The following is a 25,059-nucleotide window of genomic DNA, read 5'->3' as shown; positions in this document are numbered from 1 at the left end:
AAGATTTCCTTGTAGACAGGCAGCAGTGTTTTGCTGTTAATAGGGAAATTTAGTGAATCAAGAGACTAATGTCCAGAGTTCCACAGGGTAGAATTACAGGCGGCCCTCTGCTAGCGGCAGGGGTTCTGTTCCTGGCCGCCGACGCAAAGCGATTTTAGACGCCAAGCGATTTTAAAGCCTACGGCCAGGCGCCGTAATCCCACAACGGCGCAATAAGTAACACTATTTATGCAGTACAGTACTATAGAATTTACTGTACAGTACATTATAGCATTGTAAATACTGTAAAGTGAAAAAAGCCTAGCTTTAATCCTTTGGGTGTCTAGAGTATGTAAAGATATAATAAAGTTTATAAGGTGTACAGGTAGCTGTAGTGTTCAAGTTACATCATTAGTCTTACGATAGTCCGATTTTATGAGATCAAATTACAATGGCCTAACTTTATCCATCTTCTAGTTACATATGTTCAATAACAGCAAAAGAGAATGGTGAAAGTATGGTTTTAACGTTATACTCGTTGCGTGAACGTGTACAGCCATGAACAACCGAATGTGAAGAAACTTTTTTTTTTTTTTTTTTTTTTTTTTTTTTTTTTCTAAGTACAACCGAATGGATAACATCCGTTTGGCTTGTATTTCAATCATCGTACTACAGTACAACATTACCGTAGTATAAATGGTGGTATGTATAGAATAGAACTGAGATATCTTAATGTAATAACTTTATTCGCTATAGATCAAAGATCAATCGGGAAATATACTGTTAAATTTAAAGCTAGTTATAACTGAAGCTGAGAAAACTGTTTGAGCTGCTAATGACTATTATCGTACATCGGCAACAAGGATAAAACTGCAGTAAACGTATGCCATCAAACACAACAGTAGATAAAATTGGGATAAAAAAAATAATTTAATCAAAACTACTGTGCTTGAAAGAACACATTTTAACTGTTGGTTTTCACGCCGATATAAGATAAATAACGTAAAGTTCGTATTACGATGATATAAAGGATTATTGCGAACGGAATCACTTTATTTTTTACGCAAAAAACATGCTGCCAACGTAAGTCAGGTTATCGAAAAAAAATTAGGGCTAGTTCATCACACAAGAGACCTATTCAATAAATATTTCCACCTAAAACCATGTTGTATATGAAAAATAACTCTCATATAAGTCAAGTATCTAGATATTAGTTTATGCTAACTAGAAGAAAGAGCATTCGCTCAGAATTGCGTTATGGTGAAAAACACTCTTATTCATCAGCTGATTTCAAACCACAAGATTGGCCGCTCCGCGGAATACTAGCTTAAATTTGCCGTAGTATTTTAAAATACAATAATATGAGAATACATACAATATCTTGGATACAGTGAAATAATGTATAACTTTTTAAAGGATTTATGGAAAGGTGCATAATTAATAAAAACACTATGCATTTTTCGGAACTGGCGGCAAGGACGAACATGAACAAACATCCCCTGACAATGTGGAGCGTAGTTACAAAGGCTGCCTTAATTTGTATCTTATTTCTGTACAAAAATGAATACCTTTACGTAATCTATTTCATTCATATTTTAAACATAAAAGCATAAACATTTAAAAAAATGGACAATCGATCGCTAAATTTACACTTTTTAAACTATTTTCGCAAGAGCGGCAGACGGCGGCATACAAGAATGAACTTGACAAAACATGTAGTCGATAACTTGAAGGGAAGTTTCAAAAGCTGACCTTTTTATCATATTCTGCACAGAAATAAAAATACCCTATTCATAATACATTTTAAACATAAAAGCATAAACATTTATAAAATCAAACACATAGATTGCTAATTTGCACCTTTTTTAAATAGATATTTTCGGTAAGAGCGGCGCAGGCGGCGTCTCGCAAACAGCAAACAAGACCATGATAAAACATCATATTTGATAACTTGAAGGGCAGTTTCAAAAGCTGCCTTTGTATCATATTTCTGTGCAGAAATAAAAATACCTTACGCGTAATACATTTTCATACACATTTTAAACAAAAGCATGAACATTTATAAATAGACATATCCATAGCTAAATTTTGCACTTTTTTGTAAACTATTTTTGGCATAGAACAGAGTCAGAGGAATATATTTTACCCTAATATCTACGTAGTTAACTCTCCATAAAATTTGTTAATAATTTAATTTGCAAATAACCTTTATGGTCTGAACGGCATTTCTACAAATGTATGAGCTCGTGAGACAACGGCGCTAGTGGCGCTGTTAACTGAAAATTGTGCCGTAAAGATAACTTTAACCCTCTTACGCCGACTGGACATATTTTACGTCTACATTTTTTGTCTCCCGTGTGCCGACTGGACTTATTTTACGTAGACTTACAAAAGGTTTTTTTAAATTTGCGGAAAAAAAAAAAATACTTATAGGCCTACCAGCCTAAAACTTTTGAATCACGCGCCTTGGGGGATGCTGGGAGTTCACGGATCAGGTGGTGTTTTGTTTACAATCGTTACGCAGGCGGGCAAGTGCAAATTTCTTTCTTGCCGCACTAAGAAGTATCTGTGACACATCTCTGAAATTTTGTCACGTTGACATAATTTTTGTACCATTGTAAATTAGCAGTTACATGAAGTATTATATATGAAAATATGTGCATTTTTATGTAGAATACACAATAAAATATCATGAGTTGTAGCGGTTATCATTTTGTTTTAGTTATTTTCATATAAATAACGATAATTGCCAAAATTTCAACTTTCGGTCAACTTTGACTCTACCGAAATTGGTCGAAAAACGCAATTGTAAGCTAAAACACTTATATTTTAGTAATATTCAATCATTTACCTTAATTTTGCAACTAATTGGAAGTCTCTAGCACTATTTCGATTTATGGTGAATTTATGAAAAAAACTTTTTCCTTACGTCCTCGCGGTAAATCTTCGAAAAAAATCATACATGAGATGTGGTAATGTTTGCACCATTTGAAATAAGCAGTTATATAAAGTTTTATATATGGAAATGTGCACAATTTCATGCACAATACAACTAAAAACAACCCATGGTTGTAGCTTTTATCAGTTTTGAGATTTTCATATAAATAACGATAATTGCCAAAATTTCAACCTTCGGTCAACTTGACTACCGAAATGGTCGAAAACGGAATTGTAGCTAAAACGCTTATATCTAGTAATATTCAAGCATTTACCTTAATTTGCAACAAATTGGAAGTCTCTAGCACAATATTTCGATTTATGGTGAATTTATGAAAATAAAATTTTCTTTACGTCCGCGGTAACTCTTCCGAAAAAATAATTTGTGCAATGTGGTATGTTTGCACCATTTTAAATTAGCAGTTACATAAAGTTTTATATATGAAAATGTGCGCAATTTTATGTAGAATACAACAAAAATAATGAAGGTTGTAGCTTTTCTCATTTTTGAAATATTTGCATATAAATCACGATAAATAGAAGAAAAACCAAGTCGGTCAACTTTGACTCTACCGAAATGGTCGAAAAACGCAATTGTAAGCTAAAACTCTTAGTCTAGTAATATTCAGTCATTTATCTTCATCTTGAAACAAATTCAAGTCTCTAGCACAATATTTAGATTTATGGTGAATTTTTAAAAAAAAAAAAAAAAAAAAATCTTTCCTTCCCTCCGCGCGCGGATTCTCCGCCACAAATCTCCGAAATGCGTACGTCCCATTCTCGGAATATTTGCTCAGTTTCATATTAGCATTTCAGTTTTATATATGAAAAGGTGCGCAAATTTCATGTAGAATAAAACTAAAAATATTTGAAGGTTGTAGCTTTTCTTATTTCCGAAATAATTGCATATAAAAAATATATATAAAAAATTTTGACATTCGTCAACTTTAACTAGTCAGATAGGTGGTCGAAAACTGCAATTGTAAGCTAATACTCTTACAGTTATAGTAATATTCAATCATTGTCTTCATTTGAAAGAATTGGAAGTCTCTAGGACAATATTTAGATTTATGGTGAATTTTTGAAAAAATTTGTTTACGTCCGCACGTTACAAATTCATGCATTATTTTGTGATATTTTCTGTGTTGCTTTTATCATTTTACAATGAGTTATATGCCAAAATGATCGTAATTTAGTGTACATTACAACGAAAAAAAAAAGTAACTTGTTACCTTTAACCGTTTTGTGCACAGCGCGATTTGAATAAAATTATATATGAAATTTAGTTTTTGCGCTATCATATACCGCATTATTATATATGATAATGATAATTTTTTGATATCTTATGGTTGCATACTAAACTTCAGCCAATGACAAAAAAAAGGAGCCAAAAAGAACTTAATATCGAAAATTAAGCGCGCTGTGATTTTTTGAAAAAAATATTTTTTCCGCTTCCGCGCTTATTCTGAAACACCTCCGAGACACAGGGGAGAATTTTTTTTTTTACCGCTTCGGCGTAAAGGGGGAAGGGTTTAAAAAGGGAAAATGCCTTTATTTTTTTAAACTAATATTTTTGACGACCGCCGTAAAACTGATTCGCCGTTGAGTGATTGCGCCGCTAACCGCGGGCCCGCCTGTATTGGGCCACCATTACTTTGGTGAATACAGTAAATTTGGTTGTTGGCCTGGAAGAACTCCATATTCCTAATGATGCAACACTTTTGGGTGTAGTAGTCTCCATTTGAGAAATGAAGCTGCCTTCGGCCTCAACTGGAACATGACCAGGTCAATGAATAGTTTTGTGGTGTGAGGCTGAACTACAGTAAAAACCTGATTAATTAGAAAATCATCTATGGTTTTTCCACACAATCCTACCCTTCAGGTGGATGGAACTCTGGTGGAAAGTCTTGACTTAAACTATTCTGGGTGTAAATGTGTGTTTTAAATGCTTGTTTTAATTTTGAGAAGACACTTGATGGTAACCAGATTGCTGAACATCAGCACCAATACGTATGCAGTAATGTGCCTTGCTGTGGAACTTGGTTCCTCATTAGGGTACTGAATATCTGATGGGTTCTAGCGCTTGGTCTCAGAACTAAATTTCATAATAGGTATACTACCCTCAAATGCCATAGAAGTTTCACTCTTGATGTGGTTCGGAAGTCATGTAAAGCAGTTGGTCCCATTGCTGAATAACCACTGGGGTCCGTGCAATGTTAAAACTCCATACAAACAAACTCTTAAAATGCTATTCTTTCAACTTAATGTGCAATAAGATTTTCCAGTTTTGTCTTGAGTGAGATTTCTAACCCTTGAGCTTCTTTCTATGAGCAGCATCGTTGGAAGATTTAATTTAAATAAAGTTAATGGCCCCCGAGACTTGTTTCGTATGAGTAGGGTTTTTTAAATTAAAAAAAACTGTTTTAACTAGAAAAAAGAGAGAATAGCAATTAACATTCAATCTTTGGGATACTCTGAACAGCTAGTCTCCTTTATTGAATAGGAAGGAAGCTGTCTCCTTTCATTGAATAGGAAGGATGCAGATCACCAGGCTTGTACCTGGAAAAAGTGTAGGGCATGAAAACTACCAGTGATTTAGCTAGTCATTGTCACCTAAGGGAAGGAACCACAGTCAGGAACTGTTAACAATGGAAAATGTAACAAATCACTCTTGAGAGATGCAAGATCATTAGCCCATAAACTCGTTCCTCCTGCTGTTTGAGTGCGAGGAAGCTGAAATTGTCCTTCCTAATCACACTAGGCCACAGCCAGGAAGTGGTAGGGCTTAATTCAGATGCTGCATCTCAAGAGCTCTTAAGATGAAGCCAAGAAGTCTGGCTGCAGATCAATGGTCCCTGCTGCTTAGGGTCCCTGGACCAATGACCAGGACTCCTTATGTTGGTGTTAGGTGACCCTTACTGATGAAGCATATGAATAAAGGGACTTTTACCACAGCAACAGAAACTGTTGTATATATTTTAAGAGCATGAATGTGAGTGTGTACAGCCCCATTACTACTTGCTGTAATCTTCTTCTGGGCTTGTGCTGGAATGCTGTCCAACCAATGCTTATCTTAAGTGCTAGACCAAACCCCATAAAACCAGGTCGCCGATAAGAGTGCCGATAACCGGGTACTAAAAATTAAGTGCATCCAATACAGTATGTTATCTAAAACTTTTTTTTTTTTAATTGTGAATGGGTTTTGTATAAAAACGCAAGATTAGGGTAATACTGGCAGTAAAGAACTGAATAATCCATATTCAGTTATGGACAAAATTAGTACAGATATCTACTAAATCTCTGCTTCTGGAACAGGTCAGTGAAGAGGTCTAGGACTCCTCTGTAAAACGAAGGAGCATTGGTTAGATAGACAGGAAAAAATGAGCACAGTAGTACACAGGAAAAGATAAGTGCCTAAGTCTCTTATGGACTGGGAGGAAACTCCCGACTGCAGCACCAAGTAGTAACATAGGTTTGACAGCGAGAGCAAGAAAACAAAGGAACAGGAATGGGAATAAAGTTAAAACTAAAACTTTAACTACGGGACATGAATGAAATTGCCCTTAATGTCTAGATTACAGATTTGTCCTGACTGCACTTAAAAAAAAAATTAAGATGTGTAGACAAAGTTTAAACTAACTCTTCCTAAATTTTCAATTGGAAAATTAAGGTATTTGAGCTGTAGCCATACATATTAGAGGTAACTTAAATCATTCACCCCCTTTGCTTATTTTCCTTTATTTCCAATTCCATTCTGAAAATATTTAGTGTCGGTGTATGACCATTGGCATCCTGTCCTTTATCAACAACTGTGTACACATTGGTTAATCAGTGCACGCCAGTTAAGCAACTTGCACAAATAAGGATTTTGACGAAGGAAAAATCTATTTCTGGGTGATTGGCTCGTCGCCCTATGAAAGTAATCCTTAAATATCATCTTTCTAGGTAAAATATCCTAAAATTACCAGAGAAAAAACAAATTAAGAAAAATGTCAGTAGGACTGACTCGCTCACTCTTAAAAAGAAGTGTCGGTATGAAATAGGGGCGAGTGTGGAACACTACCACGAGCCAAACACCAATTAGAACTTCCCATCAGAATCCCCATAAGAGAGAGCTGATACCAACGGGCGATGCAGCCTCTACTACTACTACTAGAGGACGCCACGGACAGCAGCGCCCCTCAGCGGTCGGTCATCCACAATTAAACATTAATTAAAACATAATTACATATCTTGTCCTGCAAGGGGGGGAAAACAAACCATAAAAGGGATGGGTTTCATAGGGCGACACGAGCCAATCACCCAGAAATAGATTTTTCCTTCGTCAAAATCCCTTTTCTGGGCTCAGCTCGTGTCGGCCTATGAAAGAGTACCAGAGAAACAGACAAGATGGAAAAGGAAAAAATGAAAAACATGTTAAAATGATGGATATAATATAAGTAAATCAAATACAGTATACAAAATAAGTACTTAAACTAAACTATGGTAAAACAATAACAGAATGTTAGTAACTTAAAGTACTAAAAGTAGTAACAAAATAAACCTAATATGCATGTAAAATAAAGAAATTATTTGAATTACTATTTAGAAACATAAAAGTACAATTATATACATACATGTGTCCTACCCTAGCATAAAAATAAGGGTAGGTACACTCAAATCCATCATCAATACAGATAATATAATTAATTCAAATATATACAAACTCATTGTGACTGAAGTTATCACAAGACTTAATGGAAAATTTATACAAACATATTGTGGCCTAACCTAGCATAAAAATAAGGATAGGACCACTGGAGTACATATCAGTACAAATGTGGCTGTCCCTAGCAAAAAAATAAGGGACAGACCACTATAACACACAACGGCTAAGGCTATGATGATGAGTAGCCTGGTGATAGGTTGAGGCATGTTGGTTGAAGTAGGTAGAAAGGAGACCTGGATTAATACTACAACTACTAAGCAGTATCAGGGGAAACTATGTTTCCCGCTGCTACTGCTGAAAACTTTAAAGATTCCAAGGACTTTAAATAATGCCGTTTAAAGACTGTCGGTGATTTCCATCCAGTATACTTCCTAAGATCCTCAAAGTTCATATGTTGGAAATAGTTAATAGAGGTGGCTACTCCCCTGATATCATGTGCTTTTGGGAATGACTCAGGGTTGGCTTGTTTAATGAAGTAAAGGATTTGTTGTCTAATACCTTTAACTGACAAAGTACCACCTTTTTTCTCTCATGAAGAGAGCGACCCGAGGATCTAGAAGAAGTACGAGATAGAAAGGCTCTAAGGGTTGAAACTGGGCAAGAGAAGATCTGTGGAAGTGGGATAACCTTCCAAGGAGCCCACCTTGCAAGAGGATCTTCATTTTTAGCTAAAAAGCTACGATCCGGAGCAAGTAGAACTTCTCCTGATGGGAGGAATTCCACATGGCCCGCATCTCTGGATAGAGCCGACAGTTCTGAAATTCTTGCTCCTGAGGCTAGGCTTAATAAGAATAGAGTTTTTCCTCAGGAGCATTATGAATGTACAAGATGAGGTTGTCAGTATCTGAAGCTAGTTTTGAGAACATCATTTAAGAACCATGAAACTGTAGTAGGCCTCTGAGAAGGTCTAAGTCTAGCACAGGCTTTAGGGATAGATGTGAAATAAGATTCAGTTAAATCTATCTGAAAAAACCTACTTGAAAGATTTCTTCAAAGCCGACTTGTGAGTGGTAATCGTGCTAGCTGCTAAACCTTTTCAAATAAAGATCTGAAAAAGGATATAGCCAAATTAACTGTCATGGTTGTAGTGTTCGATTCTCTCAAGAAAGATGCTAATTTCTTAACAGCTAGTCATATTGTCTGATGGTTGACTCCCTCTTATCTGATTCCAGGAAGAGAATATTCTGTGGATCAATGTTAGCATCTTTATTAGCCGCAAACTTCATGAAGTCCCATAAAGTTAGGGTCTGGAGAGTTCCTGAGGAAGCGAACACAGTCCTCATTTGTACTGATTGTGATAGTTTGGGATTGGGATCGTTGAGGTCGGAGACCCAATTCCAAGAGAAGTGGATACCAGTTGCTCTTGGGCCAGTCCGGTGCAATCAGAGCTACTATCCCTTTGAAAGACCTTAGTTTGTCTAGGACTTTCAAGAGAAGATTCACTGGAGGAAAAACATAAATTTTCCTCCATTGATTCCAATCCAACGACAGGGCGTCCGTGGCATAAGCCAGAGGGTCAGGTTGGGGGCCACATAGCAAGGGGGAGCTGTGGTTCGCTTGTGAGGCGAAGAGGTCCACTTGGAGACCTGGGACTCTCTGGCTTACCACTGGAATGACCCGACGTCTAGAGACCACTCTGATTCCAGAGGGATGACCGGGACAGGGCGTCCGCTATCACATTTCTACTCCTGCAGATGAGTGGCAGACAGATGCCATTTGTGTTTGCTTGCTAATGCAAAGATGGCTATCATGACATGGTTCACATGCTTGGATTTGGACACCTCCTCTGTTGATGCAATGAAACTACTACTGCACTGTCCAAAACTAGCCTTAGATGAGACTTTTTCGGGGGAAGCAGTCTCTTCAGAGTAAGAAATACTGCCATTGCTTCCAACGCGTTTATGTGGAGCTGGCGAAATTGAACTGACCAATCCCCCTGAAACCTTTTTGTTTTTGAACTGAGAGTATCCCCCCCAACCGGACAGGGATGCGTCCGCCTACTTTGTGAATGGTTAACATCGGGAGGGATATTGAAGGGGTACTTTCTTGGCTAGGTTCTGTACTCTTGACCAAGGCCGTAGTTGGTTGCGGAGGATCTGTGGATCACTGACAACTTGTCTCGATATTTGGAGTTTGCTTTTGACCGCCAAATTCGATTTATACTCTTTAACCTTGCTTTCAGAAGGATATCTGTTACTGAAGCAAACTGAAGAGACCCTAGGATTCTCATCCTGGTTTCTTCTTGATGTTTGTTTGCACTTGAGAAATTTGCCTGACAGATTTGCTATTTCCTTCCGTTTGGCTACTGGAATTGATAGATTGTGGGAGGACAAATCCCATTGGATTCCCAGCCACTGAAAACGAGATTCCGGAACAAGTCTGGATTTCGTTTTGTTTATCTGGAACCCCAGATGTTCCAGAAAGTGAACTACCTTTTTGGTAGCTTTGAGACATTCCTCGACTGTTGGTGCCCAGATTAACCAATCGTCGAGAGGTGCCGCTACCATGATTCCCTGAGCTCTCAATTGTTGTACAACCACTTCTGCTATCTTTGTGATACCCTGGGGGCTACATTCAGACCGAAGGGCATCACTTTGAATGAGAATGTCTGACTTCCTAGCCTGAATCCTAGGAATGGGCGGAAGTGCCTGGCTATAAGGGATATGATAGTATGCGTCTGTAAGATCGATGGAGCATGTGACGGCTCCACGCGGCAGTAAGGTCCTTACTGCGAGAGGGTAAGCATCTTGAACTTGTCGCAGCGAATGAAGAGTTTAGCTTTGACAAGTCTAAGATTACCCTTCTTTTTGTTGAGCCTTTTCTTTGGAACGCTGAATAAGCGACCTTGAAATTTTAGATGCTTGACTCTCGCAATAGCTCCTTTCTGAAGGAGTTCTTCCGCGTAATTCTATCATTCCTTTGACGGTACCTCCGATGGAATGATTTGATTGGAGGAGGATCTTGGATCCAGCTCCAGCCTAATCCTTTGGACACTATGCTCTGTGCCCAACTGAAACTGAACCCCCCCCATGTGGCGGAAGAGGAACAGCCTCCCTCCTACTGAAGAGCCTCATTGCTGATGGGCGGGTTGGCCACCACGCCCTCCTCTGAACTGCTTACTCCTTGCGCCCCTTCCTGCGCCACGGTGACGAAAGTAACCTCTCGCCCTACCTCTCGATTGAGAGTAGCCTTGAGCCTCAAAAGTAGGGTTAAAGGCAGGCGAGATGGCATAGGAGGTCGAAGGTTGGGATTGCTGGGGCACCAGGAGGTAAGGCTGAGTTTGTTTAGATGTAGCAGGTTGTCCTTGTTGGGTGACTGGGACCGCCTGCACAAACTGCTGCTGAGGCTGGAGTTTTTTTATATGGCTGGAACCATCCTACCAGCCTTCCTTTCTTTGGTTTCTTGCCAGCAGTGGGAGCGGATTCCCTGTTTCCTCTTTAGAGGAAATGCCCCCCACCTAGCCCTAAGGCCCTCTGGTTGAGTCTAGCAGCCTTCGTGATGAACTTCGTTCACCCTGCTGACTCGGGAAGAGATCCGCTCCCCACCATGCTGGCAGTCAAGAGTCCTATTAGGCTCGTGCCTGATAGTACATTCTTGAAGAACATGCTTCCGAGTTCTTCTGGCTTGGAGAAGTCAAAAGCGTCTAGAAGAACCGTGTGGAATTGAGCTTTCGCTAAGATCTTGAATAGCGTTCGTTCGCATAAGACAGCGCAGCCATTTCCGTGACTATGATAGAGTTAAGGGACCTGCCAAACCTAGTTCGCGCATCGAACTCTGCTTGGATTAGGGAGTCCGGAAGCCTAGGCAACTTCTCACCGAACTGGTCCATAGCGCAGTCCGGCTTGAGTTTACCCTGCGTGAAAGTAGCTGGCAGGTTTTCCCATAACTCTCCGAAGGCGGGAAAGAGTGGAGAAGTGGACTCCGACTCTCTCAACTGTGGAACGGGCTCATCCTTGAGGACTGCCTGAAGAGCCTTCTCCACCAATTTCGTAGCGAACGGAAGAGAGACCTCCTCTTCCGTGGCGAAAATAGTGAAGGGGCTCTTATAGGCCTGGAGTTTAGTGTTAGTACACTCCCAGTCCTCAAGGCAGTGAACCCATTCCCGTTGGGCGTGGGTCTCTACTGTAGAGGACAGACTCCTTCGAGATCTTGTCCTCTCTTGTCAGAGCCGTTGGCGTCAGCCTAGCATACCCGATGAAAGGCTGTGACAGGCCCGGAGGATAGAACTCGAAGTCCTCAATCCTTCGAGTGCCAAACTCCGGGATGGAAATCATGCCGTCCTTAAAGGGAGCGTAGGCCGCTACTCTCCATGGATTCTCCATAGAGAAGGATGGCAGAGAGTCGTAAGACGGGAGTTTTTGTAGAATCCCCGTGCTAGAAGCAGGGTGGGGATACTGGGGGAGGAGCCTGGGATAGCCCAATCATCCGATCCTCAGTCTCTCTTACTCTATTCGAGAGCTCTTGGACGGTTTGTCCAGTTTGAGACAGAGTGCTCGACAATTGTGCGAACATCTGCTCAAAGCGGGTTCCCCAAGCTGAGATTTGGGACCCAACCATCACTCCTACCTGCTCCATCATTCCTGGTGAGACAGGAGAAGGAACACAGGAGCTGGTACTTGCTACCCCTGCCGGCATAGCCGGAGAGGGGACAGCGGAGGCGGGAGAAGGCAACGACTCGGAGGTAGCGCGAGCTTTCTCCTTCGAAGCCTTGCCTCTGGAGCTCTTCGACTGGGAAGAGCTTGGCTTAGCTTTACCGCGTCGGCGTAAGAAGTCGATGACTTCCTCGCCGAAGAAGACGAAGACGACTTCCTAGAAGTCGACTTAGACAGAGTCTTCGGTTCTCTCTTTCCCTTCTCCTTGGGAGGTACAGAGAGAGCGGGATTGCGGCTAGGGATCTCGGATCCCGGAAAGCCTTGGAAAGAGGCGGAAGAAGAAGGGACAGGAGAAGATCCAGGAGCGCCCAAGGAAAGACCTTGGGCGCCCGACAAACCTACCTCAACCAACAAATCCTCACTCACTACCGCCATCGGCTCGAGATTCAGGTCCAGGCCGGCGACGTCCGGAACTGGCTCCTGGGCTGCTACAAGCCCCAACGACTGCTGAAGATCCTGCTGGATGGCGGCTATTACGGGGGCGGCGGACAAGGGGTCGACGTAGCCCGTCGACTTGCCCGCAGGGAAGATCTGGATGGCCAGCTTTTTATCCAACATGTAGGGCTGGCCCTTGGCGGCGTTCTTTCCAAAGCCGCCCACCCACGCCTTCAGAGTGGCGAGGGCGACTTCCCTCACACCGCTAGCCTGAAAGAAAGGCTGAATTAGCTACCAGTTGCGGACAGGGTTAACAAACTTACGAACTAAAAGTGTTAGTAAATTGATAAACAACCTTATAATGGTCTTACCCCATCAACCAGCTGACCGACCAGGTCGTAGCAAATGGTGCAGGCCTCGGGATGCCAAACGATGGACTCGTTGAACAGGGTGGCACAAGGGGCATGAGACCTGCACTCATCATGTCCGCAGGGGTCATGCAGCGTCGCGTTGCAAGCGAGGACCTGACAATTGGTAGCCTGTAAGTGGAAATGTACATTAGTACAGAGTAAACACTTACAGCCTAACATATGCTCCGCTGGTGCCGGAGCGATAAGGTTAGATAAAACCAGAGCCCTGCTAAAATACGTGTGGTAACCATGTTGGAAGAGACTATGGGTCCGCCAGTGGCGGAGGCACAAGAATCAACCAACTAGGAGTGGTGGTAAAGGAAACCACAACGGATAATGGCGGGGATGGTTGATTAACATAATTATAAAACACATTCATTGTAAAATATCTTAAATTAGGGTATATATCCTTAACATAGAACAGTAACAATATCAATGCAACTTCTCTCCACCCGTCTACTAGAAGAGTGCGTAGGTAAGGGTAAGCTCCCTTCCGGTAGCGAGGGAGAGATATAAGGATATAGTAGGCAAGCAAACGACCATCCATAGTACCACCCTACCCGCTATCGGAGCAATAACCTATAACCAAAGGGGCCCCCGGCTGCGACGGAAGGCTCCTTCCGTATCGTAAGGGAGGTGGCTGAGTAATGGGTATGGGGGGAAGGAGGTCCCGGTGAAACACGGCGGGAGCGAGGTTTGAAAGGGGGGGGGGAAGGGATGGCCTACTCCTTCCCACCTCACCAACTACCCGTATGGAGACCCGGTACCTCATAGTGGTCGCCCTATACCCCCTGCTGGCGGAACCCCCCGGCACCTCCGGAATGTGAGAGAAGGCTATGAGGTTGTTATGACAACCAAGGGGTCCCCCAGCTCCTCCCTACATCAGAGAGGGAGGGAAGGGGCAGGGTGAGGTGCTATGGAACACGTGACTACTAGTGGCCTAGGCCGCGATCACCACAACCGTGGTAGGGCCACGTGAACCAAGCTGTACCAATACATGGAACAAGCACCTAGGCTAGCCTAACACCCTAAATAATAATAATAATAAACACATCGAAAGGTGGAAGAGACACTTTTAGGAAAAGAGAAAGAAGCCCAGGAGGAGGCAACTATTCCAAGAAACAGTAGCCTACTCGGAGCCAGCGATAGCCGATGTAGAGCAAGAGCCGGGATGCTGGGCCAGAATAAAATAATGAGAAAACTGCGTCAAGACGCTGGTGCTAAAAATTAAGGATGACCGCTAGGGGCGCTGCTGTCCGTGGCGTCCTCTAGTAGTAGTAGTAGAGGCTGCATCGCCCGTTGGATCAGCTCTCTCTTATGGGGATTCTGATGGGAAGTTCTAATTGGTGTTTGGCTCGTGGTAGTGTTCCACACTAGCCCCTATTTCATACCGACACTTCTTTTAAGAGTGAGCGAGTCAGTCCTACTGACATTTTTCTTAATTTCTTTTTTTCTCTGGTAATTTTAGGATATTTTTAAACCTAGAAAGATGATATTAAGGATTACTTTCATAGGCCGACACGAGCTGAGCCCAGAAATACTGTATATTAGTCTCTGTACCTAGAAAAATTACATTCCCTTAGGCCTTTTAAAACTTCATTGCAATCCATTACAATAAGTATTTTATAAAGGTCAATTTAATTTCCAATTACATAAAACATGTTCACCTGCTTAATATTGTTACTGTGGATTGACTTAAAATGGTTATTTTAACAGGTCCTAGAGAGCAGCTAAATCAGATTAGTGCTTATTTTTTTTTTTTTTTTTTAGATGGCTCTGTCATTTATGGTTCAAGGAAGGAAATTACAAACTCGCTTAGACAGTTGGTAAATGGACTCTTAAAGGTGCAGGTAAGGTTTAATTTTAGTCATAATGCAAAATGTCAAGTTTTGATACTGTGGCAGAATGACTTTTATCATTTTATGTAATACTAATTGGTGTGACAATATTTATAGTTGTAACAATAGAAGTGCATAGATCTTTATATTCTTAAATACTTAGTTGTAAAATTACTTTTATTATGGTTGTCAAAACCTTATTACCTGTTTGTTGGGGTATGAAAATACTTTAGCAATGGGTCTAGGTCGTATCCCAAAAAATATTAATCTGCCAGAGCATTAGTGTTTCAGAATTACTAGGTTTCCTTTAAACAGTTCAATTAATCAAATAAAAGTACCAGGCAATAGGCATACTGGAATTAATAATTCTATGGCTAATAGTGAAACTTACCCATTGTCTCAAGGTAGACTATTTAGGACCTTGTCCTTGCTGAAGAGATTCCTCCTCCTTGTGCATTGTCCTTGAAAATGGTAGAGGGGTATAGGGGACAGAGGCCTTGCCACATTTCCTTTTGTCATTTTAGTGACTAGTGTAAAAGTTAACTCGAATGGAATGAATGGTTTTCTCACATTAATCTTTAATTTTAATAAACCTATGGCTGTGAGGCTAGTTGCATATTGAGGCCTCTATTTAAAATACCCAATGGAGTAATATGATTGAAGTTTAACTACAATAAAAATTTGTTTAAAACTTTCTAATCTGTACTGAGTTGTTCTTTAAAGTAATACATAATGGATTACCTCTGGTACTAAAATGAAAAGATTCAAAGGAATATGTACTGTAATATCTCCATTACTTGATGAATAGATTTACCCAAAGTTTAGTCTTGGATGTTGGTTATGAGATGCCTAAGTATGTGAAGACACATGAAGATGTTAAATGAGTAATTCTTTGGTTGTCTCCAGACAAAATCAATTTAAACTTAAATTTTTTTTCCATAGCTACCAATAATCCAGGATCCCATTGGCTAATACTCTGCAGCATAGTTGTATATAATGGCTAATATTGACACTCGATAACCATGCTAAAAAAGCCCCACAGGGCAAGGAAACTTGGTTGGCAAGTTTTAAGAAAATCTCTTGAATGGGAAAGGAGAGATATGCAAATGCACATGGTGTAAAAGAAAAAAATTCTTCCCTACCTTCACAAGAGTTGAAAGGTCTTGTAAACCCCTTGTTAGGCTTCTTTTAAGACTATTGTTAATTTTACCAAGTTATAAATATATTTTTGTGAAATTTTAAGCTCTTACATAAAAAATGAGAACAAATCCATAAAATCTAAAATCGGTAACATTCTTGGTATATTTGTTGTAAAATACTTTGCATAAATTTACTAAAATGCAGTAACTTTTTTGCTTTATAAATTTTTTTTCTTTGCTACACTGCAAAAGTACAGTCATTAAAGATGATAATTAAAACCCAAACCCCAACCCCTGGATATATTTGAACAAATAAAGGTCGTGGGAACTAACACAAAATGCCCACTTGAAGTAAGGATCAACAAACTTTAGTCGCCAACTCATTGCTCTGACAGTCTTAAAAGTTGCTATTAGTCACTAGACGTGCTTCAGAAGTCACATAAAGCAGTTGGTTCTGTTGCCAAATAACAACTGGTTCCATAAACTTGAAAACTCCATACAAAGAAAGTTGCCATTAGTGAAATTGAAGGCTATAGAAATAATGGAACCTCTTTCCCGCCAGATTCCCCCAAAACTGATTCGTAAAATGTGTTGATGCTCGCCATGAGTGAATCCGTCCACCACCCGAAGCCTGTTATTGGAACTAGTGAGGGTATCCATCCATTAATAAGGGTTAGTGAACCCCACTATACCAAAACAGAGGGAGTAAAATTCTGGTAGAGAATTCAACTTTGTAGCTATGGGAAAATATAACGCTGTTTGAAATTGCTACATTTCTGATGATAGTCAGTTTTTTACCTCTTGGAAAAGTTCAGGCTGGAATTTTGAACTAAATTGAATGGTTACAATCTTCATATGGCTGAGGTATGCTGTAAATTGTTTTTCTAACCTAAAGTGTTGTATGGGATGGAAGTACTAGTTTATATACAAAGACATTTAGTAATCCTAAAGTGTTGGGCAGAATTAGTTTAAATACAAAGGCAATTAGTAATTTAGGCTCAAATGTGCACAAGGTTTTAGTATTGCAGTCAGCCCGCTGCTTACAGTGGCATCGGTTAACAGCATTCTTGATTTGATGGCTCTTGGCTAATGACTGTTATCCAGATTTTTGGCGCTTGCAAGTTGTGTTGACTGCCGCTTATGTTGTAAACTCAATTTATTAGCATAATTGTTGGCTATTTTCAGTATCGGTGACTTTCAGTCGGCAAGACACTGCCAGGAGCAGAGAATGATGTATCTATTATTTTTTCTGTTGATAGTATAAATTTTCCAGGTTACGTTGGAAGGCAAAATCTTGTTGCCTGGCGAGGAAAATCCTAATGTGGATGTAATGTTCATGATCAGTTTTCTAATGGATTTTTCTGCTTTAGAGCTGGTAAGTTTTTAATACTTGGGCAATTCCACTGAAGTTGTAAGTATTCAGCACTGTATTTTCAAGCAAGAATTAGTTTTTCTTAAAATAGGAAATTTTTCAGTTTGTAGGGTTGCTTAATCTACTGGTTGCTCTTTGGTTAAAGATTTTTTCTCACACCAAACTTCCAAACAAAATAATATCAGGCATTCTGTGGGATTGTAAAAATTAGTTACTCATGGATCTTTCTGCTAATAAGTCCCCTGGTTGGTTTGGTCAAGACATGAAGATACTGCATGCTCTGGTCTTCATAGTTTAAGTCTATGGTATTTGAAGTGCTTGGCTTTTAAATGGATATTTTCTTTAGGTGATGGGCGTGTTAATGAACAAATACTTCTGGTATTTATGCAAACTGTTTGGGCGTGAACACAATAGAATAGCGACAGTATTAAAGCAGTTTCACGGAGACTGGGATGATGAGAGATTATTCAAGAAACACGAAGGATTGTTGTTGCTGAACTGCAGCATGTTACATACAACGAATTTCTTCCAGCAGTTTTAGGTAAGGAAAGTTAAACTGTTAGTGTGGTCAGTATTATAATTATTAGAATTTTAATAACACTGAATTTAATGTTTTATTTTAATCTGTATGGCAGGAAATGTGTTAATGGAAACCTTACAGTTGAAACCTCTCAGTAGTGATCAATACACATCGGATTATGATGAGACGCTGGATGCTTCAATAGCTAATTCTCTTTTGCGACTGCTGCATATAGATATGGACATAGCCAGATCTCTGTGAGTAATTGAATTTTGATCTAAGATAATTGGTCTTTGATACTGAACCATTCATTGTTCTGTCACAAAGTTTGACACTAATAATTTGAGCACCTAAACTGGCTAGATAAAAACTAACTAGATATGTCTGGTGCATTTCAGTTTGTAGTTGTGTAGAAGCTACATAATTGTCTTGCATACCAGCGGTTTTCCATAGACAATTTTCTTTATTTATAACTTTCTATTTATATTAAACATGTATTATATGTATTGTTAAATCTTCAATGGTAGGGAAGTGTCAAACGACTTTAGATTTTTATGCCTAATGCTTTTTTTTCCCCTAGTTGCCCATAAACTAGTACTAAAAACCAGTTGCAAGTTACTGTATGCAACTTAATCTAATCTTATCCATTTAATACCCTAAGCCCTAACCTGCATTACCCCAACCACTTAAGACCTGAACTTATCCTTAATCTTATTATAGTTATTGCAACAATACTGCAAGCTTATTTTCCTCTTATCAGCAGCTCCTGCTGCAGGAAGCATTTGGTTGTTCTTTCCTAGTTCCTGAATAGTATTTCCTAGTTCCTGAATAGTTATTTCAGCTGCTCGTAGATGCATAGCCTGGAACAGTTTACCTACCTCCCACACTGCAGTCAGTTTGCTCATGTACTCTTATTTTTTTTAACTTTATCCTCAATAACAGCTTGTTGCTTAAGGGTACTCTGTTCCCAATTGCGCTTCAGGAAAGTATTTCCCAAATTCGACAACAATGAACTCTATTGGCCTAGCCAGCATACTCTCTCTTCACCGTTGAGCTCCCCCCCCACCCCCCAAAAAAACTGTCAGAACACACACTGCTCCCACTGTTGAGTACTACAGGTGAAGGGGAGCCTCGGCTCCAACTCCTTCCTGTCTAATGCAATGATAAAATAATAAAATCCTCACCCACAAGAACAACATAAATATAAAATAACTGAATCATAAAAACTAGTTTAACCCTTAGGAGCTGGGGTAATTGATAGATATGCAGCACCCCATGCCAGCAAACCTCTGGTTGGCAATTTTACAAACAAAAATATCTGTGGAAAGAGGAAGATGTGGAAATATGCATGGTGAAAGAAAAAATTCTAAAATCTTCCTTACCTTCTACAAAAAGTTGAAAATTACTATTTACAACCCCTTTTGGGGTGCCTATTTTAAAAGATCGTAAATTTTACCAACCAATGTTTTTTCTGTTTTCTAAAAAATTTTTCTTTTGAAATTATATTACAGCTCACACTATTCAAAACATGAAGTAAAATCTCTAACAAATTCTTAGCGTATATAGAAAAATATTTACATTAATTTACAGATTTGGTAAAATATTTTATTTGTAAATTTTTTTTTCTAATTTCTTTGCACTTTTCTTTGCAACAAAATTGTTCACAACTGACATACTACCATAAAATTACAACTGACATACTACATAAGACAAGAACAAGTACCAAAAGCAACCCCTTCGTATATTTGAGCAAATTTAGACTTTCTGAGAGACTGTGCATTCTCCCTTAGCCTCAGACTGAAGTCCCGAGATGCCAGACACTTTGATTTTAGGCAGTGTAAAATTTGCCATTAGTGAATTTATGGGCCATGAAAGTATTGGCACTTCTTTCCTGCCAGATTATTTCAAAACTTAGGGCACTTATAATTGTTTACTGTATATACTTGGTATCATGTGACTTTTGAAGACCTAATTTTAAGGGGTTGCATCATACTTAAGATATAAAATTTGAGTGTAATAATCACTTAGTATCGTAAGAAAAATACAATCATAATGGATATGGATCTTTTAAAAAGTTGCTTTACTTCACTGCATCCAAATAATACTTTGTATTTTGATATTACTATTTGTTGCTGCTGTAATAGCAATGTGTTGGTTTTGGAAATCTGCTGAGGGCGATTTTAAGGCAATACAGCGTAACATTCTTGCTGCTTGTTAGTGCAAATGAATCTAAAGATATCTATTTATACGGGATAAGGTTATTTTAAGTTACAGTGGGGCCCTCGTTATCCACGGGGGATAGGCCTAGAACCCCCCCGTGATAAGTAAATACCCGTGTTATCCTGATACCCCCCTCAAAAATTGCTTAAAACTGCCTACTTTAATAGTTAACTCACCAAGACCACTATCCCAATGTTTAGTAACTGCCTACTTTAGTTCAAACACCAAATATGTTTTCAACTATCACCTAAAACTAAATTCAAGACAGTTTTAAAGTTATTGTACAAAATTAGCCTTAAAAAATAAATGTAGTATATGTACTACTGTACATAGGTATGTAGCCTACTAGCCTAGGGATTACAGCTAGAAGCCTACATACGCATGGTGGGCCTCTTTTTTTTTTTTTTTTTTTTTTTTTTTTTTTTTTTTTTTTTTACAAGGAAAGAGAGGATGAGTGGTAAGAGAACTATCAAAATATGTAAATCATATGGGTACTCACCAACAATCTATGTTGATAAAAGATGGCGACGATTTTGCAGTGCAATCCAGTAATATAATAACGATAATGCTACCAACAGTATGCAGCGAAACATCTCTTCCCTTCGTCACAACACGTTAATACTAGTATATTCCACGTAAAAAACATTCATCTGACCTTTAGGCGTCTTTCCCATAAGAGTAAAAGAATCAGGGCTTTTGGATGCCACATAATTAACTCGTTTATATGGGTACAATTTAAAGAACGCGCCGCACACCACATTTCATAACAACACCAAACAAACGTTTGTAGGCCAGTTGTTTGCCAACTGGGAATGGCAATTTCTTGCTAGATTTTGTTCCATAAAAGGCTAAAAAAAAATCACATACCGTATATACTCGATAACGTGCAATCTCCCATATCGTGCAACCCCCTAATTTTCACCAATAAACAGTGGTTTTGTGTTTTGTCATGTATCTCATGTAACATGCAAGTTCATAAGGTTGGTGTTTAGCCTGCTAATGGCCGAGTCATTCAGATGTGTGCTGATGCTAGTCAATTTACGGTAATTTTCTTATTAATCTCGAGAATTGAATAGAAAATCTCAAGATTAAAAAAAAATCCCAAGATAATAAAATAATTGTAAAAATAACACGCCTTGGAGTCCTTAATCATTCTCTCTCTCTCTCTCTCTCTCTCTCTCTATCTCTCTCTCTCTCTCCCTCCTCTCTCTCTCGCTCTCTCTCTCTCTCTCTCTCTCTCTCTGCTCTCTATCTCTCTATCTCTCAGGAATAAATATGTACGTACTGTAATTTGCAGTAAATGTGTAGACATTGTGTGCGTGTTTTAAAAAATGTGCAGTACACACACATTCCGATGTTTCGGTTTTTGGAATTTTCAGATTTCGGAAATGTGAGGTCAGATGCATAATCAAACAAACACCACTACTGCAGCAAAAACATTTTTTCCCTTTGTTTTTCATTATTGTTATTTATTAATTACAGTTTATTTAAATAAATATTAATATAATACTGTTAAATGAATGTGAGATAATTAAGATCACCTATAATAAAATAGTGGGACAATTAATACCATATGTTCACTAATAGGTATTATTTTCAAAACAAACATTCCGTAAAACACAAAAAATATATGTACATAACAATCAAAATATAATAATGTTTTGCAGTTCAACTTGTGAATTTTAACAATAAGTATGACTATATAATATATTTTACCATATCGATCTTGAAGTTGAAGAGTCGTAAAATTCGAGGATGGTCCGGGGAAAAGGATTGTACTTTGTGATTACGTATCGCTACAACACCATGTGGTATTTTCATACCACTATATTTATGACGCATCGCTACGAGACACTGGTGTTTTTCATACCACTATACGTTAAAGTTAAAAAACATGACATAGAATCGACTTGCGACTTCGTTCACTTTGATATTTTTAACGATACAATAACTATCATTTGTACTACTAAAACCATCTTCACATAAGTAATTTTTCGTAAGATATGTGTTGTTGCAAAAGCTAGCTTATACATAAAAGGCTTTTATAATTTAAGTCATCTTAGATATACATATGCACCCAAACTCATTGTGGGGAAATTTACTACTGTTTCCTCGGATATTGAAATACTTTAGCATCATTCAAACACTTTAATAATATAATGCATAAATACTAGGCTATACATATTTACATCGTATACAAATACTACATACAGTTATATACACATACTTTTATATACAAAGTTAACAGTTATATACACTACTTTTATATACAAAGATAATAATATGAATAGTGATCAGACGACAGCTGTGCACTGGACTACGTACGTACTACTTGGAAGATAAAACGAACAAAAATTTTGTTGTTGTTAGTCGCCGGGATAGATTAACATTTTTCCAGAGATTAAAAAGCTGAATTTTGTTTTGAAGGTATGTCAACCGCGATATATATTACAGGCGGCCCTCGGTTAGCGGCAGGGGTTCCGTTCCTGGCCACCGACGCCAAGCGATTTTCGACGCTGAGCGATTTTAAAGCCTACGGCCGCCGCACACCTTCTTTCGAAACTCTAGACCAGTCAAAGGAGCTGTATCCCACAACGGCGCAATAAGTAAAATTATATTTATGCAGTATAGTACTATAGAAATTACTGTACAGTACATGTGGGTGTCTAAAGTATGTAAAGATATAATAAAGTTTATACAGTGTACAGGTAGCTGTAGTGTTCAGGTTACGATCATTAGTCTTACGATAGTTCGATTTTATGAGAGATCAATTTACAATGGTCTAACTTTATCCATCTTCTAGTTACATAAGTTCAATAACAGCAAAAGAGAATGATGAAAGTATGGTGTTTAACGTTATACTCGTTGCGTGAACGTGTACAGCCATGAACAACGAACGAGAAACTATTTTTTTTTTTTTTTGTTTTTTTCTAAGTACAAACCGAACTGGATAACATCTGTTTTTCTTGTATTTCGATCATCGTACTACAGTGCAACATTACCGTATTTGTTATAAATGGCGTTATGTATAGAATAGAACTGAGATATCTTAATGTATAACTTTATTCGCTATAGATCAGAGATCAATATAGATTAAAGATCAATCGTGAAATATACCGTTAACTTTAAACCTATACTCTGTTTTTTTTTCATCTGTCCATCCGCCAGTGGTGTTTTTTGTATGGTAACACTGCGTCCCGGCTTGAAATAGTTACGCTATGTGTAAGTTTTAGGTAAATAAAGGATATTTGGTTGTACATTTGCAACTGAAAAGTGTTTTAAAATTTACTGTATGCGAATTACACGTTAATATTCGAAATAGGATGTTATTTATTGTCGAATGTAAGCTGCCTTTTCGGGGGGTGGCGAATGGAACAGCCAGACGCAAATTCCATCAAACAGATGCTAAACCAAGTTACGTCATATCGTATCTGGCTGAAACGCACTTTATAAAAATTAACAGTACATACTGCTATTACCTTACGTTAATAATGAAGTAATACGTTGACATCTTGCCGTAGTGAACAGCGAGAGAAGCAATTTTCCCGCCACTGCGTCTGGCTGTTCCATTCGCCACCCCGAAAAGGGAGCTTACATTCAACAATAATAACAATAACCTATTTCGAATAATAATGGTGTAATTCGCATACAGTAAATTATTAAAACACTTCAGTTGCAAATGTACACCCAGATATCCTTTTATTTACCTAAAACTTACACGTAGCGTAATTATTTAAAGCCCGGGACGCAGTGTTACCATACAAAACCCACAGCCGGATGGACAGATGAAAAAAAAGAGTATAGTTATAACTGAAGCTGAGAAAACTGTTCAAGCTGCTAATGACTATTATCGTACATCGGCAACAAGGATAAAACTGCAGTAAACGTCTGCCATCACACACAACTGTAGATAAAATTGGGATAAAATCATTTTAATCACAACTACTGTGCTTGAAAGAACACATTTTACTGTTGGTTTCACGCCGATATAAGATAAATAGCGTAAAGTTCGTATTACGATGATATAAAGGATTACGTATTGCGAACGGAATCACGTAATTTTTTTACGCAATAAACATGCCGCCAACGTAATCTGTTAACGAAAAAAAAAGTAGTTCACATTCACAACGAGACATATTCAATAAATATTTCCACCTAAAATCACGCTGTATATGGAACAAAATAACTTTGTCTCATATAAGTCAAGTATATAGATATTCGTTTATGCTAACTAGAAGCAAGAGCATTCGCTCAGAATTGCGTTATGGTGAAACAGACTCGTATTCATCAGCTGATTTCAAACCACAACATTGGCCGCTCCGCGGAATACTACTGGCTTAAGTTTGCCGTAGTATTTTAAAATACAATAATATGAGAATACATACAATATTCTTGGATACAGTGAAATAATGTATAACTTTTAAAGGATTTATGGAAAAGATGTGTAATTAATAAAATAACACAATGCATTTTCGGAACTGGCGGACAAGAACGAACATGAAAAACCATCCCCTGACAATGTGGAGCGTAGTTACAAAGGCTGCCTTAATTTGTATCTTTTTTCTGTACAAAAATGAAAATACCTTTACGCAATATGTTTTCATACACATTTTAAACAAAAGCATAAACATTTGAAAAATCGACACATCGATCGCTAAATTTGCACTTTTTTTTTTTTTTTAACTCGATATTTTCGGAAGAGCGGCAGACGGCGGCATACAAGAACGAACTTGAAAAAAACATCGTAGTCGATAAGTTGAAGGGAGTTTCAAAAGCTGCCTTTTTATCATATTTCTGCACAGAAATAAAAATACCCTATTCGTAGTACATTTTCATACACATTTTAAACATAAAAGCATAAACATTTATAAAATCGACACATCGATGGCTAATTTGCACTTTTTTTAAA

The 25,059-nt window shown here is 38.6% G+C and overlaps 1 long non-coding RNA gene across 1 annotated transcript in view; it reads left to right on the top strand.

Annotated features, from left to right (window-relative positions):
- Window positions 1-14,840: 14,840 nt before the first annotated feature.
- LOC135206484 (uncharacterized) overlaps window positions 14,841-25,059 on the top strand; it is a 31,789-nt gene continuing 21,570 nt past the window's right edge. Inside the window, exons 1-4 of the long non-coding RNA XR_010312751.1 lie at window positions 14,841-14,911; window positions 17,312-17,413; window positions 17,757-17,951; window positions 18,046-18,187. This is a non-coding gene — a long non-coding RNA (uncharacterized LOC135206484). The remainder of the gene's footprint in view (window positions 14,912-17,311; window positions 17,414-17,756; window positions 17,952-18,045; window positions 18,188-25,059) is intronic.

This window comes from Macrobrachium nipponense, chromosome 31 (assembly GCF_015104395.2).
Source record: "Macrobrachium nipponense isolate FS-2020 chromosome 31, ASM1510439v2, whole genome shotgun sequence".
Classification (NCBI taxonomy): Eukaryota; Metazoa; Arthropoda; class Malacostraca; order Decapoda; family Palaemonidae; genus Macrobrachium; species Macrobrachium nipponense.
The sequence above is the reverse complement of the archived record's forward strand: the minus strand, read 5'-3'. Positions and strand labels throughout refer to the sequence as shown.